General features: G+C 42.5%; 1 long non-coding RNA gene across 1 annotated transcript in view; it reads left to right on the top strand.

Annotated features, from left to right (window-relative positions):
* LOC116101136 overlaps window positions 1-10132 on the top strand; it is a 21168-nt gene extending 11036 nt beyond the window's left edge. The window contains exon 3 of the long non-coding RNA XR_004122804.1: window positions 10013-10132. This is a non-coding gene — a long non-coding RNA (uncharacterized LOC116101136). The remainder of the gene's footprint in view (window positions 1-10012) is intronic.
* The last annotated feature ends 6759 nt before the right edge of the window (window positions 10133-16891 follow it).

Raw genomic sequence — 16891 nt, 5'->3', positions numbered from 1 at the left:
GTCTGCCTGCCTGCCTGCCTGCCTGCCTGCCTGCCTGCCTGTCTGTGGATCAATGGGTAAGCTTCAGACCTATGCCTGCCTGCTCTGCAATGCATCCTGTCATGATGATAATGCTCTAACCCTCTAAAACTATAAGCAAGGCTACAATTAAACACTTTATTTATCAGAGTTGCCTTGATCATGGAGATTTTTCTTTTGTAATTATAATTAAGACATGGGGGAATGATCTTCCTGAGAAATGCTGTTTAAAGTTTGCTTTTAGAAATCAAACTTTTGTCCAACTTGGCAGCAAGTTAGTAATGTGCCTGGAGATTGTTTCGAACTACAAATTCATTCTGCTCACAGGCTGTAGTTTTATTTACCTTGTTCAGGATTAAGTGACCTGTAAAGACAAGATTGTGATCAATCTTATTAGTCTTTGGACCCCTCCATGCACTGTGTCCCCATTTCACCTCTGGGAGTTTTTCATGGCCCTGACTCAGAACACTGTTATGTGTGCATGAGGTGTGGTGACCAGGTCAGAGGCCATTCAGTGGAAGCAGCAAGGCATAGAAAACAAGGTGTCCTCCAAATAGGTCTGAAGTAACCAGCAGGTATTGATTAATATTTGATGGTATCATTATATGTTCTTCTGAATCAATAGGACCAGAAAAAACAACTTTCTGCCTGGTGAGACTCCTGTAAAAGATTAAGAAAAAGGAGCCTTGCTCCATTTTGTTACCATATTTTCTGCGCCGTTCAATATAGAGAGAAGACGGCCATTGCTCAGGATAATGTTGACTTCTTTCTACTTAGATCTGGCATCTCTCGGATTACCCGTTGGAGTAAATCAGGCCCACTCTTGGATTAGCGACACTGAGTTGTAAATCAGGCCCACTCTTGGATAAGCGACACTGAGTTGCTCTTTCTTCTTCCATGTGTCATTACCACAGGCGATGGTGGCTCTTTTTTTTTTTTCACAGATCAATCATCCATTTATAACTTTTATTTTAAGAATTGTCTTCTGATTGAAGTATTTGGTTTGGGGTGGGGGTGTTTTTTTTTTTCATTTTAAAAAATACTCTGAATATTAATATCTCTCAGGTGTACATCTGGAAAGGATGTTCTCCTGTTCTGCAAGCTGTGTGTCCATCCACTGAGTCTAGCTCCTGCTGTCTGCTGGGCTTTGCCTTTAAGTGTAATGAAATCCAGCTTGTCAGTTCTTGCTATTATCTTCTGAACCATTTGAATCCTATTCCTAAAGTCATTACCTGTGCCTAAACCTTTTAGCATTTTCAGTGTGCTTCATTCTAGGAGTTTTTTTTGGTTGGTTGGGTTTCCTTGGGGGGAGGGGTTCACAGGATCTCTCTTTGTAGCACTGGCTATCCTAGAACTCACTATGTAGAGCAGGCTGGACGAAACGCACAGAGCTGCCTGCCTCTGCCTCCCAAATGTTGGGATTAAAGGTATGCATCACCCTATACCTCACTGGGCCTCATCTAGTAATTTCAAAGTTTCAGATCTTACATTAAGGTCTTCGAGCCATTCTTAATATGTTATTATACAAAGTGAGAGACACCATATTCAGTTTTGTCTGTATGTAGATACTGAGCTTTCCTGTCAACACTTGTTAAAGTCTGTCCTTTCTCTAAAATACGTTTTTGAACTTTTGTCAAAAATTAGATAACATTAAGTGTGAGGCCTGACTTGAGCTCTCTAAGCTCTTTAGTCTGCACATCTAGTTCTGTTCCAGAACCATACTGATATTGTCACTATGTACTTTATAGTATAGTTTGGGACTTTAAAGTCAGGTACTGTGAACTGTGGAGGTTTCATAGGGGTTGTATTGGATCTATACAATATTTGGATAACATGGCTATTTTCACGGTTTTAATTTAGCTGAACCATAAACAATGGACAGTCTTTTCATATACATATCCTTGGTTTCTTTCTTAAATGCTTCATAGTTTGCATTGTAGGGTTCTTTAACATATTTAGTTAGGTTTAATGCCTAGGGTTTTTGTTTATTTGTTGTGGGTTTTATTCCCCTAAGTTATTCTGAATGGGACTGTTGTCTTGACTTCTTTTTTAGTGAATTAATTGATGAGTATCATATATTCTTATAGCTCAAAGTATCTATCTAAAAATCTCACTTCAATAAGCTAAGCTTATTTCCATTTCTCTGTTGCATTTGAGCAAAAAAAATCTATAACTTTCAACACTTCAGGGATATTTTGTGACAGATTATCAAATAATAAATCACAAAGTCTCAACAATTTTGCCACGAAGATGACAACCAGTTTTAGCTGCTTTTCTGGTGTATGATTAAACACCATAACCAGAAGCAGCAGAAGAAAGTTTATTTTGGCCTACAATTCCAGCGAGCTAGTTCCACAACGATGGGGGCAGCACAGCACAGCAGCAGGGGAGGGGAACTGGCTGATCACATGCTATCTGCGTGCAGATGTCAGAGTAAGAAGGAAGTGTGGTGGGACTCTAAGTTCCTGGTGAGAAGGCTGAGAAGAGAGCCAAGGCAACAGAATAAAGACTGGTTTTTGTGTGTGTGTGTGCTTTTTTTTTCAAAAACATACTTCAGATTTCCTCTTTTATTATATAAATATCAGTTTAACCTTTTACTGTAAGAATATAAATGTTTTAAGAGGATCTTTGTTATCATTTATACAAATTCACAAACAGTACAATTAATTGATAAAGGTCTCTGGGTTTCTCCATGGTCTCTCATGTTGCTGTGGAGGACTCTAAAACAAACAAACAAACAAAATATCCAACAAAAATATACATCCTACTCAAAAGCGATTTGTTTTAAAGCCACAGTCCCAACCCCTCACCAAAATAAAGTCATCTATTTGTCCATTTAGAAACAAAAGTTTTTCAAACCCATACGCTCCCATTTCTAGACCAGAACACAGATAGACGTGAAGTTCAGTCCCCTCCCTTTCACACAGCCTCAGGCTCTCTGCCGGCTCTGAGCTCCTAGACAGGACAGGAAGCCTCACTATCTAACCTCTTGGTGGGAAAACTTGCAAGAGGGTTGGGGTAGGGCATAATTTGCATATATGATACTCCTCTTCAAGACTCAGTCTGCATCTCAAACAAACAAACAGGAAGCTCTGCTTTCATTTCTCCAAACATTTGTGCTATAAATTAAATCAATATTTAGAAACACGGCTGGGTCATCAAAGGCCACTAGACAAGCGGGGAAAGCCATAGCCATGATGTGGGGAAGTGGGACACACTGGGTAGATGGAGGTTGGGAAAAACCAAAAACAGATACAAACCCAGGGGGCATCTTTCCAGTCCAGGCATGGTAATGATTGCTCAAAAATGGCCGACTTAAGCAAATTGATGATGACAACCTAAGGGTTTAATTATATATCTAAAAATGTTAATATTATATCAAAAGCTACCAGTAAATAAAGACACAATTAGTGAAAACTAATGAATAATGCAAAAGCAATACTCCTATATTTGGGTTCTGATTATGGTAATAAGGAATAAAAAGAAACAAATTATAAAGATTGACAAGATCACGAAATTCTAATCCAATGTTTCCAGAACACTATATATCAAAAAGATAAAGCAAAAAGAGAGAGGGATTCTGGAGAGATGACTTAGCGGTTAAGAGCACTAACTGTTCTTCCAGAGGTCCTGAGCTCAATTCCCAGCAACCACATGGTGGCTCACAACCATCTCTGATGGGATCTGATACCCTCTTCTGGTGTGTCTGAAGGCAGTGACAGTGTACTCACATATATAAAATAAATCTTTAAGAAAAAAAATAAAGCTTTGGTAAGAATGCTATATATCCAAATAATTTATTACATTGCTTACATTTTCTTTGGTTAACTTCTTCATGGAAAACACTTATGAATCCATAGGCAAAACACAATTTTCTCTCCTACTTAACAAAGATGCTTTTTAAAAATCAATACAAGACTATAGAACTACCTCATAGGAATTCAAGATTATAAACCCTGCTTGGTCGAGGTTTGTACAAAGCTCAGGGCCCAGCTTCACTCTTAATGGTGCCATGCTCTTCAAAGCTGGACATTTAACACATTAGTTTCCCTTCCTTAAGCAGATTTCTTCCTTCTGTTCTATGTGATTACTTGACCTGAGCATAGCTGTGCTGTCATTTTAAATACCTCTTGAAATTATCTTGAGGGTATATCAGTACAAATGCAGAGCTGAGCATGGCGCCTAAAAACTAGAGCAAGCTATTCTGATATATTGTATATCCATGACTATCTTCAGAATAAGCCACTATTCTGAGGACTGGATAAGAGGACCCAGCATCCACACTTGTGTCCTGAGGCTTTTAAAGATTGGCTGTCTGTGGTGGCACGTGTTTATAACCCCAGCAATAGGGAGGCTGAGGCAGGAGAACTGGTTAGGTTGAAGCTAGCTTAGGCTACATAGCATGAACATGTCCTGTATAATTTTCCTTATTTTCTCCATCACTTGGACAAGCCAGCATTAAAATGCCCAGCTTAGTTGGTTCAGATGTGAGTTCCTCTGGTGGAGCATCTGATGCAGTAGTGTATGTCACACTAGTTCGAAGCTCAGCCTCTGACAATCCTTACATATGAAGCTGCTGCTCCTACCTGGCTCTTCATTCACTTGCCTCCACTTCCCCTGATCTTTCTGGAACCTTTCCTGGCACACCTGGGAGGAAATGTTCTCACCTACACAATCTGTCAAGCTGACTGATCCCTGGAAAGTCTGGCTTTGCTCACATACCCAAAGTCGGCTTTGCTTCTGACCCCGTAAAAATTACAAGAGCAGCATGGGAATTTAAAATGCACACTTCCAGGCACTCACCTTTAATCCCACCACTCAGTAGGCAGAGGCAGGCAGATCTCTCTGAGTTCAAGGCCAGTCTGGTCTGCAAAGTGAGTCCAGGACAGCCAGGGCTTGCTTGTTACACGGAAAAACCCTGTCTTGAAAAACCAAACCAAACCAAACCAAACAAATCAAACAAACAAACAAACAAAAAAACCACACAAATATTTTCAAAATGATGCTGATTATAGAATGAGAAGCCAAAAATCTCTTTGCAGTTATAAAAGATCAATTATATATGCCAAAGATTAAGACACACAAAATGCTGATACTACCTTTATAATCTATACAAAGAGAATATTTCTTAGCCTGTTATCTCGACCAACTTACTAGCTCAAATTTCCAATTTTCTTTTGGAAAGGAAGAGCATACAGTTCATTTATTTGAACATTTATTGATTCTAGTAGTGGGAGGCGGCGCGAGGAGGGAGGATTACAAAATTGAGGCCATTCTGAGCTAACAGGATACCCAGTCTCAAAGACAATTTATTGATCATGTATTAGGCCTGTGTTTACAATGAGGATACGAGATCGAAGTTAAAAATAGAGTTTACTATTTATAGTGACAAAAATAAGCATTCTGTGTAGATAACGGATACTGTAGAGGCACAGACAAGTCCCTAATGAGCTACAGGGACGAGCTGAATTCCCCGGGAATGAGAGTCCTGAAGAATGAGCAAGGTGGGTGGGGACCAGGACTGAAAGCCATTGTGGAAATAAGTAAGGTAAGGGTGGGGAATATTGGTCTCCAGCTTGGGGGCAGAAGAATGACACACGTGGATGGCTGACAGAGTTAAGGAGGACTTAGAATGATGAAATCAATGGCTAAACAGTAAGGCAAGGGAGGGAAGACACAGAAGGCACATGGGTGTCAGGTTCAGGCAGTGTGGTACCATTCATCATGGCAGGTGGGGAATATGACTGGTCGGATTAGTTATGCTTCTAAGGGATGGAGGTAAAGATGAAGAGGGAAGGGAAGGAGAGAGGGGGAAGAGGCAGAAGGACGGAAGACTGATGATCTCCGGATCGTTGACATCTCCATGGATTTCCATGGTATGAACAATGTTTATGGCTAAACCTTTGTTTGTCATTTCTTACTAGCTTGGTATTGATTGTTCCTAGCCCCTTATGAGATTGGGACCACGTGGCCCAGACAGACGCACTCCACATGCTTAGGCTAGCCACGAGTTCAATGACTGAGAGCAAAGCTGTCTTCTCAGCTTAACTGACCTGGGATCACAACTCTCCCAAAGGAAGGATAATGTCTCAAAAACAAAAAACGAAAACAAAGCAAAAGCGGGTCAATGTGCTGCAGAGATAGGGCATGCACAGGTTATGGCTCAACATGCTGCAGAGATGGCACATGCACAGGTTATGGGTCAATGTGTTGCAGAGATGGCGCATGCACGGGATATGAGTGCAGACTGTGTTTGCAGAGAACCTGTGTGTGGTTCCCAGCATCACCGCAGGCGACTCACCACTGCCTAATTGCAAGTCAGAGCCGAAGGCCAGGTGTACTTATCTACAAGCATGCCCCCCCCCCCACAATTAAAATAGTACAAATTAAAAAACATTAAAGGTCAAAAAGCAATCAATTCTTCAGAAATCTTGAAGCTGCATCTTGAAGACCTCTCTTCCTCTGGTTGCAATTCCTCTTTTCAAGGGTGGGTGTGGTGAGCACTTCCCAAGTAGAAGACCCAGGGTGCTCTCAGCAGTACAGTATGCAGGAGACAAATGACTAAGAGGGAAGCAAAGCAGATTAGTGAGTAAATAGGATAAACCACATCATGTCAACGAGTCTCAGAAGCTGCTCAGGCTTAAGGGAATTGTACATAGAGAGTAGACACAGGTCATGTCTCAGATAGAGGGAGAAAAACCTTCAGGATGGTTTTTTTTGGGGGGAGGGGAGGGGTGTTTCAAGACAGGGTTTCTCTGTGTAGCCCTGGCTGTCCTGGAACTCACTCTGTAGACCAGGCTGGCCTCGAACTCAGAAATCCGCCTGCTTCTGCCTCCCAAGTGCTGGGATTAGAGGCATGCGCCACCACTGCCCGGTCCTTCACAACTTTTTAACAAAGTTTGTCCCAGGACACTTGATTCTTGCAATTAACACAAGCATCAGTAAGATACCAGGCATCCTAAAGGTGTTAGACAAACCTCAGAGGTGGGGAAGCTTACCGTTCGTTGATCAGCCAACCTTGGTAGTTGGAAGGACACTCCAAAGCCAAGCCCTAACTCAGAGCCACTAACTTTGAGGCCCCCAGGAAAAGGGCTCCGGGAGAGAGGACAGGGTGGTTCTGAGGGGAAGAAGAAAAGCAAAGGTGCAGACTGATAGCTAGATACAGAGACCAAGGGTAAGCTCAAAGTGCACAAGGATGGACAGGGAATCTCCTCTCTCTAGTTCTGCACACACATAACCACTTTCTGAACTGGAGATCCCTGGCCTCGGACCTCTGCAGATGATCCCTTCACTGGTAGAGGGTTCAGATTACTGAAGTCTTTGAACTCAATGAGTAATCCTTCCCAAGAAATTTACAGAACATCTCTGAGTAAATATCTGATCTGGCACAGACTCAGTCATATTTCTGTGGGCAAATAAGGGTGTGTGTGTGGTGTGTGTGAACACGTGCGTGTGCAATCTCTCAGCTTCTAGGCCAAGTCACAGGTATGCTGTCATTTGGATTTGGCATAAGGAAGCCTAGTGACGATCTACTAAGTGCGCTTGCTTTAATCTTAGTGTGCAGTTAACTGAACACGGAAAGGCATTTATGCCAAGTTTATGGAAAGACCCTTCAGACATCTACTTTTGCCAGAGAAAGTGACTTTTGCCATCTTCTCTTGGGAGAATATGCGACCATCACTTCTAAGATCTAAAAGAAACCTCTCTCCCGAAACAAAACAAACAAACAAACAAACAAACAAAAAAAAAACTCGCTTCATGACTGCTCTTCCAGAGGTCCCGAGTTCAATTCCCAGCAACCACATGGTGGCTCACAACCATCTGTAATAGGATCTGATGCCCTCTTCTGGTGTGCCTGAAGATAACAACAATATACTCATACACATAAAATAAATAAATAAGTCTTTTAAACAAATCAATACAACAACAACAACAACAACAATGCTGGCTTCTTGAGACACCAGGCTAGGGTGCGGGGTCCAGGAGTACCTTAAAGTAGACCTGGATTCAGATTTAAAAGGAAGGCCTCATAGTCACAGAGATGAATTTTCCCATCTAAAGTCTGCATTTAGATGGGAAAATCTAACTGCTCCCCAGGAACCCCTGGAGTTGTGCTATATTCTGATGCTGGGTGAACATCGGTGTGGTAGAGAGGAAGACAGAATTTGAGATTTCCAGAAGCCAATGTAAACAGGGAAGTTTGGTAATTGTGTGTCACTGGCAGAGAGAAAAGGCCTTTGATGGTGCCTGGAAGAACTGGGAAAACAAGAGGTTCTTCTCAAAAGCGAGTTCTGAAGAGTTGTCCTTGCTGGTCACCTTGTGCAAGAACGAAGCAGTTTGTTACAGACTGCTTTCTTATTCTAAAGATTTTTTTTTTTTTAATTTTTAGTTCTTTTTTTTTTTTAATTTTTAGTTCACTGTTTTTGCCCTGCATGGACATCTGTGCACTGTGGACATGCAGTGCCGGCAGAGGCCAGAAGAGGGCATGAGATTTCCCCCTGGAACTGGAGGGGTTACAGAGGGTTGTAGGTTGTCTGTGGGTGCTGGGAATTGAACTGCATCCTCCTCCCCCAGAGCAGCGGTGCCGAGTCATCCCTACCTCCTAGAAAATGTTTTCAACCACAGATGTTTTACATGTGACAAAACCGTAATGAAATTATTTAGTTATGTAGTGGCCATTGATAAAAGTAGAAAGTATGATTTTAAAAATTAATTCGGACTGGGCAGTGGTGGTGCATGTCTTTAATCCCAGCACTTGGGAGGCAGAGGCAGGCGGATTTGTGAGTTCGAGGCCAGCCTGGTCTACAGAGTGAGTTCCAGGACAGCCAGGGCTCCAGGAAAGCCAGGGCTATACAGAGAAATCCTGTCTCGAAAAAAAAAAAAATTAATTCGGTGAGGAAGGCTGTGTTCAGAGCTGCCTTGACTTGAGTGGATCTCTTTAAGAGTCACTCAGGAGTTAGACATGACCTACAGATAAAACCTAAAATTAAGGGGAAGTACACAGACAGCGTGTTCTTTTATAGCTCCTTAATTTGTTTCTCTCAGAGATTTAAAAGGACTCTTGAGGACTTGCATTATTCTTGCTGCTGATGTATGATTATGACAGGAGTCAGCAGATGGTATCCCACTTCCTGTTTCTGTGTTACTCACAAGGTAATTTCTATGTATTTCAAATGGTTGAAAAAGTCAAGGGCCGGGGACACATTTCTGTGGTAGAGAGTTTGCCAACGCACCTAGGTTCATGGGTTCAAGTTTAAGCAACCACAATAAGGGCAAAGTTTAGTGGTGGGTTGGGGCATAGTTTGTGACATATGAAAATTCTGCGAGACTGAAAGGTTTATAAATAAAGTTTTATTGGCACGCTGCTACACCCCTTCAATTACTTGTTGTCTATAAATACTTTCATACTACAACGACAGAATGACATTGTTACATCAGAGACTATTGATCTCAAAGTCTAAAATATATATATACCCAGTGGCCCATGACAGAAAGGTTTGCCAACACTCAATGAACCCATTACTTCCTCGCAATCTCAAAAGTGAACAACAGAGTTCTCTCCTCCGGAAGCCGCTCTTGACAGTCTAGGTTCAAAGTGATTTAGAGATGGAGTGAAAGTATACTTCAGGGGGTCTCGGGAAGTATCACTCCTGTTGATTAGAGATTTTACAGCTATTCTTAAATTTGATGATGGTGATGATGATGATGATGACAGTGATGATGATGATGATGATGTGGGGGGGAGAAGGAGGGAAGGGGAGGGGGAAGAGAGAGAGAGAGAGAGAGAGAGAGAGAGAGAGAGAGAGAGAGAGGTGTGAGGGAGAGGCAGGGCAGATGAGCAAGCCTTACCATGCACGTGACAGTCAGAAGACATCTTTTGAGGGCCAGTTTTCTCCATTCACCTTTACACAGGCATCTGGGATAGGTGTCAAGACAAACACCTTTACCTGCTGAGCCACCTCCCCTCACCGGCCCTTTCCCTCTGTCTTCACAGGTGAAGAGGCCTCTCAGGAATGATGATACAAAGGCCCAGAATCTCTACTCTCAATATTATGAAAATAAACAAAAATGAGAGAAAAATTTAAAATTAATAAATACATAATAATTAAACTGGGCAGAGATTAATTTTTCCTTAACTTCAAGAATTCATTCGTAATTGGGGGAGCAGGTGGGGGGGGCACTGGGAGCAGCAATGACTTAGTTACTGAAATGTGTGCAAGCTGAATCAGAGGGGCTGCGGGGTCGATACAGTCTACAGTCACAGTTACCTTGTGAGTAACACAGAAACAGGAAGTCTACATAGCAAGTTCAAGATCACCCCGGAGACGGAAGGACTCTCATGGTGAAGGCCTTGTCCATGCTGAGTTGGAGAACTGGATAAGAGAAGTTTGAAGTGGCATCCTCGATTGCCTGAGGGGAATGAACTGAAATCCCTCTCTTCTGTGGTGCCAGAAAAATCTCAGTAAACACAGCAGAGCCCAATTACAGAGTGCACTCCACTCTGCCAGGCTCCCTTCCTCCATGGGCCATGCTGGTTTGCAGAAAGGGGGCAGGAAGCAGCCTTTTACCCTTAGCAGAGGGAGGAACCACCCCTGGGGAAGGTGGAGGCAACTTTGGATGGCCAGAAAACAGAGGCGATAATCCGGAGGATAACAATCTATGACGATCTATGATCTACATATGCGAAGGCCACTGGGAGGGGTGAGCATAGGGAGACTGGTGGAAAAAATCTGTCATAAAGATAATGGCCTCTGGTCACACATTGGGACCTGAAGATGGCTCTTGCTGCAAGACGAGAACGTTTTATTTTTTTATCGGATAGGAATACTTTCCACAGAAGAAAGCTGAAGACAATGGGCAAACTGAAAATCTCAGGAAGGCTGTTCACGTTGAACACTTCAAGAAGAAAAAGTCAAGAGTTGTTTCTAAGAAACTGTAGTCTAGGAGGCCTTTGAAATCTTACCAAGAAATGCTTTTAAAAACAGTCTTACGGGCTCGACAGTGTAACTTGGCAGAGGTCCTGCCCAGGCTGCATGGGGACCTGGATTCTGTGCCCAGAACTGCATATGACTAGCCCTTTGTAGCATACACCTCAAATCCTTGGAGATAAAGACAGGGAGGATCAGAAATTCAAGTTCCCTTCAGCCACATAGCAAGTTCAAGATCACCCCGGACTAAGTGAGACCCTGTCTTTAAAAAGTAATGAGCTGGGCAGTGGTGGTGCCCGCCTTTAATCCCAGCACTTGGGAGGCAGAGGCAGGCAGATTTCTGAGTTTGAGGCCAGCCTGGTCTACAGAGTGAGTTCCAGGACAGCCAGGGCTATACAGAGAAACTCTGTCTCGAAAAAAAAAAAAATTAATGAGCTAAGACAGAGGCTGGAGAGATGTCTCTGTGGTTAACAATGCTTGCTGCTTCTTCAGAGGACCCAAGTTCAGTTCCCAGCACCTACATAGGGAGGCCCCACAACTGCCTGTAACTCCAGCCCTGAGGGAGCCAAAGCCCTCTTCTGGCCTCAGCAGGCACGCGCGCACACACACCCCCACACACACACATACACACACACACACACACACACACACACACCAAACAAATATTTGAAAAATTTTAATAATAAAACTCTAAAATAAAAAGAGTCTGGAGAAATGTCTCGGTGGATAAGAACACTCACTGTATAAACATGAAGACCTGTCTTTGGATCCCAGGACCATGTATGAAACAAAAGGACCATGTATGGTCACATGCTTGTAACCCGAGAGTTGGGAGCTGGGGGATATGGAGACAAGTGCATTACTAGTACACGCTAGCTACCAGCCTAGCTCCAAGTTCAGTGGGAAACCCTATTTCAAATGAATAAGATAGGCTGGAAAGATGGCTCAGTTGTTAAGGACTAAGTCCACAGCCAAAAGGTCAAACAAATAAGGCAGACAGTAATAGGGCAGGATATTCAATGTCTTCCTCTGGCTTCTGCATGCTCACTTACAGGCAAGTCTGCCTCCTCCTCCATACATATGCCACACACTCACATCCATACCCACAATAAATAAGATGTAAATCTCCAACTTAACCACCTTGCAAAGTTCTCCGGCCTCCCACTAGTACCATTTGGGGGACCAAGGCTAAGCATTGAGCCTTTGGGATTTGATTCAAATGATAACATAGTACTGGTATCCTACAGACATCTGAAACTTAGACCATTGTCGGTTCAAAGACACCTTGGGTTGTTTTCATTTTGTGAGTGTGGATTAAGGTCCTGTGGTAGCTATTCCTGGATGTCCACTTGACTACATCTGCAATGAACTGCAATCCAGAATTGGGGGACACACCTGTGATCCAGATCTTGAGGCTGGAAAACAGGCTTCTGACTGGGTCTTGATATAGAGATCTTGAGATATTCTGGCCAATGAAAAGCTTAGGCCCAGGCAAGGTAGTTTACACACCTTTAATCCCAGGAGACTAAGGCAAGCCGATCTCTGAGTTCAAGGTCAGCCTGGGACAAAGCAAGGTCCAGATCCAGGCCTGGTGGTTCACACCTTCAATCTGGGCCACACCTTCTGCTGGAGGCCTACATAAGGACATTGGAAGAAGGAAGACTCATTCTTTCACTCTGCTTTCACTTCCTTGCCAGCACATCTATTGGAACATACTTCTGCAGAAGACCAGCCTTAACAACTAGCCTTATGGGACTGAGCAACTACTAGATTTTTGGACTTCCCATTCGCAGCTGCCCATTGTTGGGTTAGTTGGACTGCCTACTTTTAAGTCATTGCTATAAATTCCCTTAATATATAGAGACATTTCCAAAAGTTCTGTGCCTCTAGAGAACCCCAACTAATACAGGCACCATAAATGTTAGTATATGAGACTTACGTGAAAATAAAGTTTTCGTTTACCTTGATATACCAAGGAGTGGGGTTGTTGTCCACATGGTAAGTACATGTTTAGTTTCATAGTGAACTAAGTGTTTTCTAACATGGCTGCACTGTCTGAGAGTTGAAGTGGCAGCATGAGAGACTTGGAGCTGCTCTGCTCCCTCCTGTCACTCAGTACTATCAAAGTCTTCTGGTTTGAGACAACCGTACTAACTTCACAATGGTGATCACAGTTTTAACTCACACTTCTCTAACACCAAGGTGAGCTTTGTAGTGTCACTTTTTGTTTTGTTTTGTTTTGTTTTTCGAGACAGAGTTTCTCTGTGTAACCGTGTCTGTCCTGGAACTCACTGTGTAGACCAGGCTGGCCTCGAACTCAGAAATCCGCCTGCCTCTGCCTCCCAAGTGCTGGGATTAAAGGTGTGCGCCACCACCGCCCGGCCTTGTAGTGTCACTTTTTAGAAAACATATTGAAAATATTATTTAAAAGATACAACATTGAGCTAGTAAAATGTCTCCAAGAGTAAAGGCACATATTACCAAGCCTCATGACCTGAGTTCAGTCTCTAGACCCACATGAAACAGAGACAGACTCTCCACAAGTTGTCCTTCGACCATTACGAATATATTCACACACACACACACCACATACATGCACACGAACACACACACATATACATGCATATGCATACATGTAGGCACAAATGCATACATACACACATACATACATACATACATACATACATACATACATAAATGGTAAATAATAAAAATGAAAAAGACAACCCCACCATGTGGAGTGGCTTAGTAGCAGGGCACTTTGCCTGACAACATGAAACCCTGGATTCAATTATGTGCAATAACAACAAAACCAGCAGACCATAAAATTTTGGATATTAAAAGACCTAAGAAGGCCTTTGTTTGTTTTTTTGTTTATATTTTTATGGCTTTTGCCTTTGAAGAGTGCCCTGCAGTCCCCCAAGAACCATGTGCCTTCTTTTCTTCAAGAGACCCTGGTTCCTCACACACAAGCATGAAGCTTTGAATGGGCTTAACTTTCCTCAAACTCAGTTGAAACTTAAAATCACCGAGAACATTTAAAACTCCTGACAGCTTATCTCCTGAGAGAAAGCCCCGTCAGCCTGCAGGGAGGCCAAGCCTTAGTCTAAAATTCTGATATGTAACGGGGAACGTACAACAAAAACAAACACTGACTTTACGCAGCCAAGGGAGAGAGCCTCTGGATTGGTTTACCTGGCTCCCAACTTCTGTTTCTCTTTGTGTTACGTACTTACTTCGTAGTGAGATGCTGTTTAGTGAGAGCTCGGTTTAGATGCCTGGACTCCAGTAAGCACCTTGCCCTGGCCAGTACTGCTGGCTCACACTCCACAGTGCCTGGCTGGCTGTGACTTCAAAATTCCCATTCTCTTTGGCACAAGTCGGGCTCACTCTCCTGCACCTGCAGAGTCCCTTTTTGCGGGGGTGGGGATCCTCGCATAAGTGTTAAAACATTTTGTCTCCACTCATTAGAGGCCAGCGGCCACCTCCCTCAAGCCTTCTGGTTATCAGATTTCCACACACTGCCAAATGCCCAAATGTAGTAGACACCCCCAGATCACTACGAATCCTGTTTCCCACAAGCCACAGAGAAGCAAAACACAGTTCAGTGGACTGTCAAAACTTCACAATCATGGTGGGTCTTGCTGTCTCATCCTGAGCCCTCTTACCGCCACCCAAACTTTATAGTAAGTAAAGGTTCAGTCCTCGACTGCCAGCAGAGGGCACCTCTAACGCCCAACTGCTCTTTCTATTTTCTCCTGACTCCCCTGGAGGTGGGTGATGATAAGATAAAAGGGATGGGCTAGCTGCTTGGCCTCAAAGCCCTGAGAGTTAGAGGAGGGGAGTGTGGGCCAGAAGACAAGGCTAGGCCTAAGGAACGCTGTGAGGAGCAGGAAGATAAGAGATCTGGGGAACTGGCAAGCTCAGTGGCCAAAGATGTGGGCCACTGAAATGGAAATTAGCTCTAGAAACTGAAAAGGATCCTATCTACTGGAAGAACTTAGACCACTTCTAGTTTCCTGGGAAGGCTCACAAGGTGCTCACCGTGACATTTAAAAGTCCCCTTCCTTTCATGTGGTGTAACTAACCCAAGTGAGCATTCCAGAAGCATCCTAAACAAGATTTAGCCACTCATACTTGTAATCGGAGGAGGCTAAGACAGGAGGACTGCAGATTCAAGGCCCCCCTGGTCTACACAGGAAGGTAGTGGCTCAGAAAAAAAAAAAAAAAAAAAAAAACTCAAACCAAAAACCACCACAAACAAAAACACAAAACAAGAACAACAAAACCAGGCAGTGGTGGTGTATGCCTTTAATCCCAACACTTGGGAGGCAGAGGCCGGCAGATTTCTGAGTTCGAGGCCAGCCTGGTCTACAGGGAGAGTTCCAGGACAGCCAGGGCTACATAGAGAAACTCTGTCTAAAAACAAAAAAACAAAAAACAAAAGACCAAAAAAAAAAAAAAAAAAAAACCCAAACAAACAATAACAAAACCGGCATCTCTCTTCAATTCTTGATCTTATGCAGGAGCCCTCAAAAAACTGTCACCATATTTTAAATTCTAACTGCCACAGTATATTGTACCTTAGTGTTTTCGTGTATCTACAGCTTTGTAATGGCATCTTTTGAAGATGAGTTTTCAAAAGTCCAAAGAAGCCGCTGAGTGTCATGCTCTTTGAAGTGTATCCATTTGCTAATTTTAAAACATATTCAATTCTGTATAAACATCCCTAAAAAGGCCTACACCTACACTTTGCAGATATATAAAGTGAAGACGCAGAGACAGGAAAGGCCTGACTTAACAAGCTAGTAGAGTTGACTCTGGACTGGAATTATAAAATTTCCACCAAAGTTCTGGAAAAAGCACAGGTGGATTGGTCCTACAGCCTTTTACAGCGATCTTAATTTCATAAGCTTTTATGTTAATTTTTAATGTCATTTGCTTTCACAGAAAGCAAACTTTGGTAAATTACAAACTTTGGGTCCTTTGAGGTAAAATGAACCTGTGTTTAAATATTAACTCTGCCTAACTCTGAAGGTGGAGAAGATGATGGTGACCTTCGACCCAACACATCATATTCCATACATATGACTAAGACCGATGTAATGTTTCGGAAAGTATCAGGTTTTCTTTTTTTCTTTTTCTTTTTTTTTTCTTTTTTTTTTTGATTTTCAAGACAGGGTTTCTCTGTGTAGCCCTGGCTGTCCTGGAACTCACTCTGTAGACCAGGCTGGCTTTGAACTCAGAAATTTGCCTGCCTCTGCCTCCCAAGTGCTGGGATTAAAGGTGTGCGCCACCACTGCCCAGGTCAGGTTTTTTTTTGTAAATATGGTACAGAATACAGTTATGATTAGTAGTAAATTAGTTATGCCTACAAAACAAAAAACAAACAAACAAAAAATTAAAAACCTGAAGATATAAAGCATTGTAACCCAAGACCTGGGGACAGACTCAAAGATGCAAATGGAATATTTGCATCTTTTATTTACTGAGAGAATATTTATTTGTTGAGAGAAACACAGAGTACTACTTTATTAAAAGATTATGAAATACTCTGTGAATCCACTCTGAGAGAGCTAAGCTGAGAGAATGAAATAGCAACCAGACTGGAATTCATTCAGAAAAGGAACTGAAGCACTCTGGGCAGTTTTTATCAAGATTGCCAATTGTTTCATAACGGGTAGAGTTACCAAATTTCATGAATTGCGAAGAAGTCAGTCAAGATGAATAGGATGGCTAACTCCAAGATCACGAGCAATCCTAAACAAACTCACATGGCATTTAGGGAAATGAACTCTGAAAGCACTTGAACAGAAACAGAACCAAGTGTCTCCTTGAGATTCCTTCTCTCTCTCTTTTTTAAACAGGTAAAGTCAAAGTTTATTCACATAACATTTAATTAGTCAAGTTAATGAAAATATTAAAAATTTTGAGTTAGTTATAGT

Source organism: Mastomys coucha, unplaced genomic scaffold, assembly GCF_008632895.1.
Source record: "Mastomys coucha isolate ucsf_1 unplaced genomic scaffold, UCSF_Mcou_1 pScaffold21, whole genome shotgun sequence".
NCBI lineage: Eukaryota > Metazoa > Chordata > Mammalia > Rodentia > Muridae > Mastomys > Mastomys coucha.
Note: the sequence above shows the minus strand (reverse complement) of the source record. Positions and strands in the feature narration are given on the sequence as shown.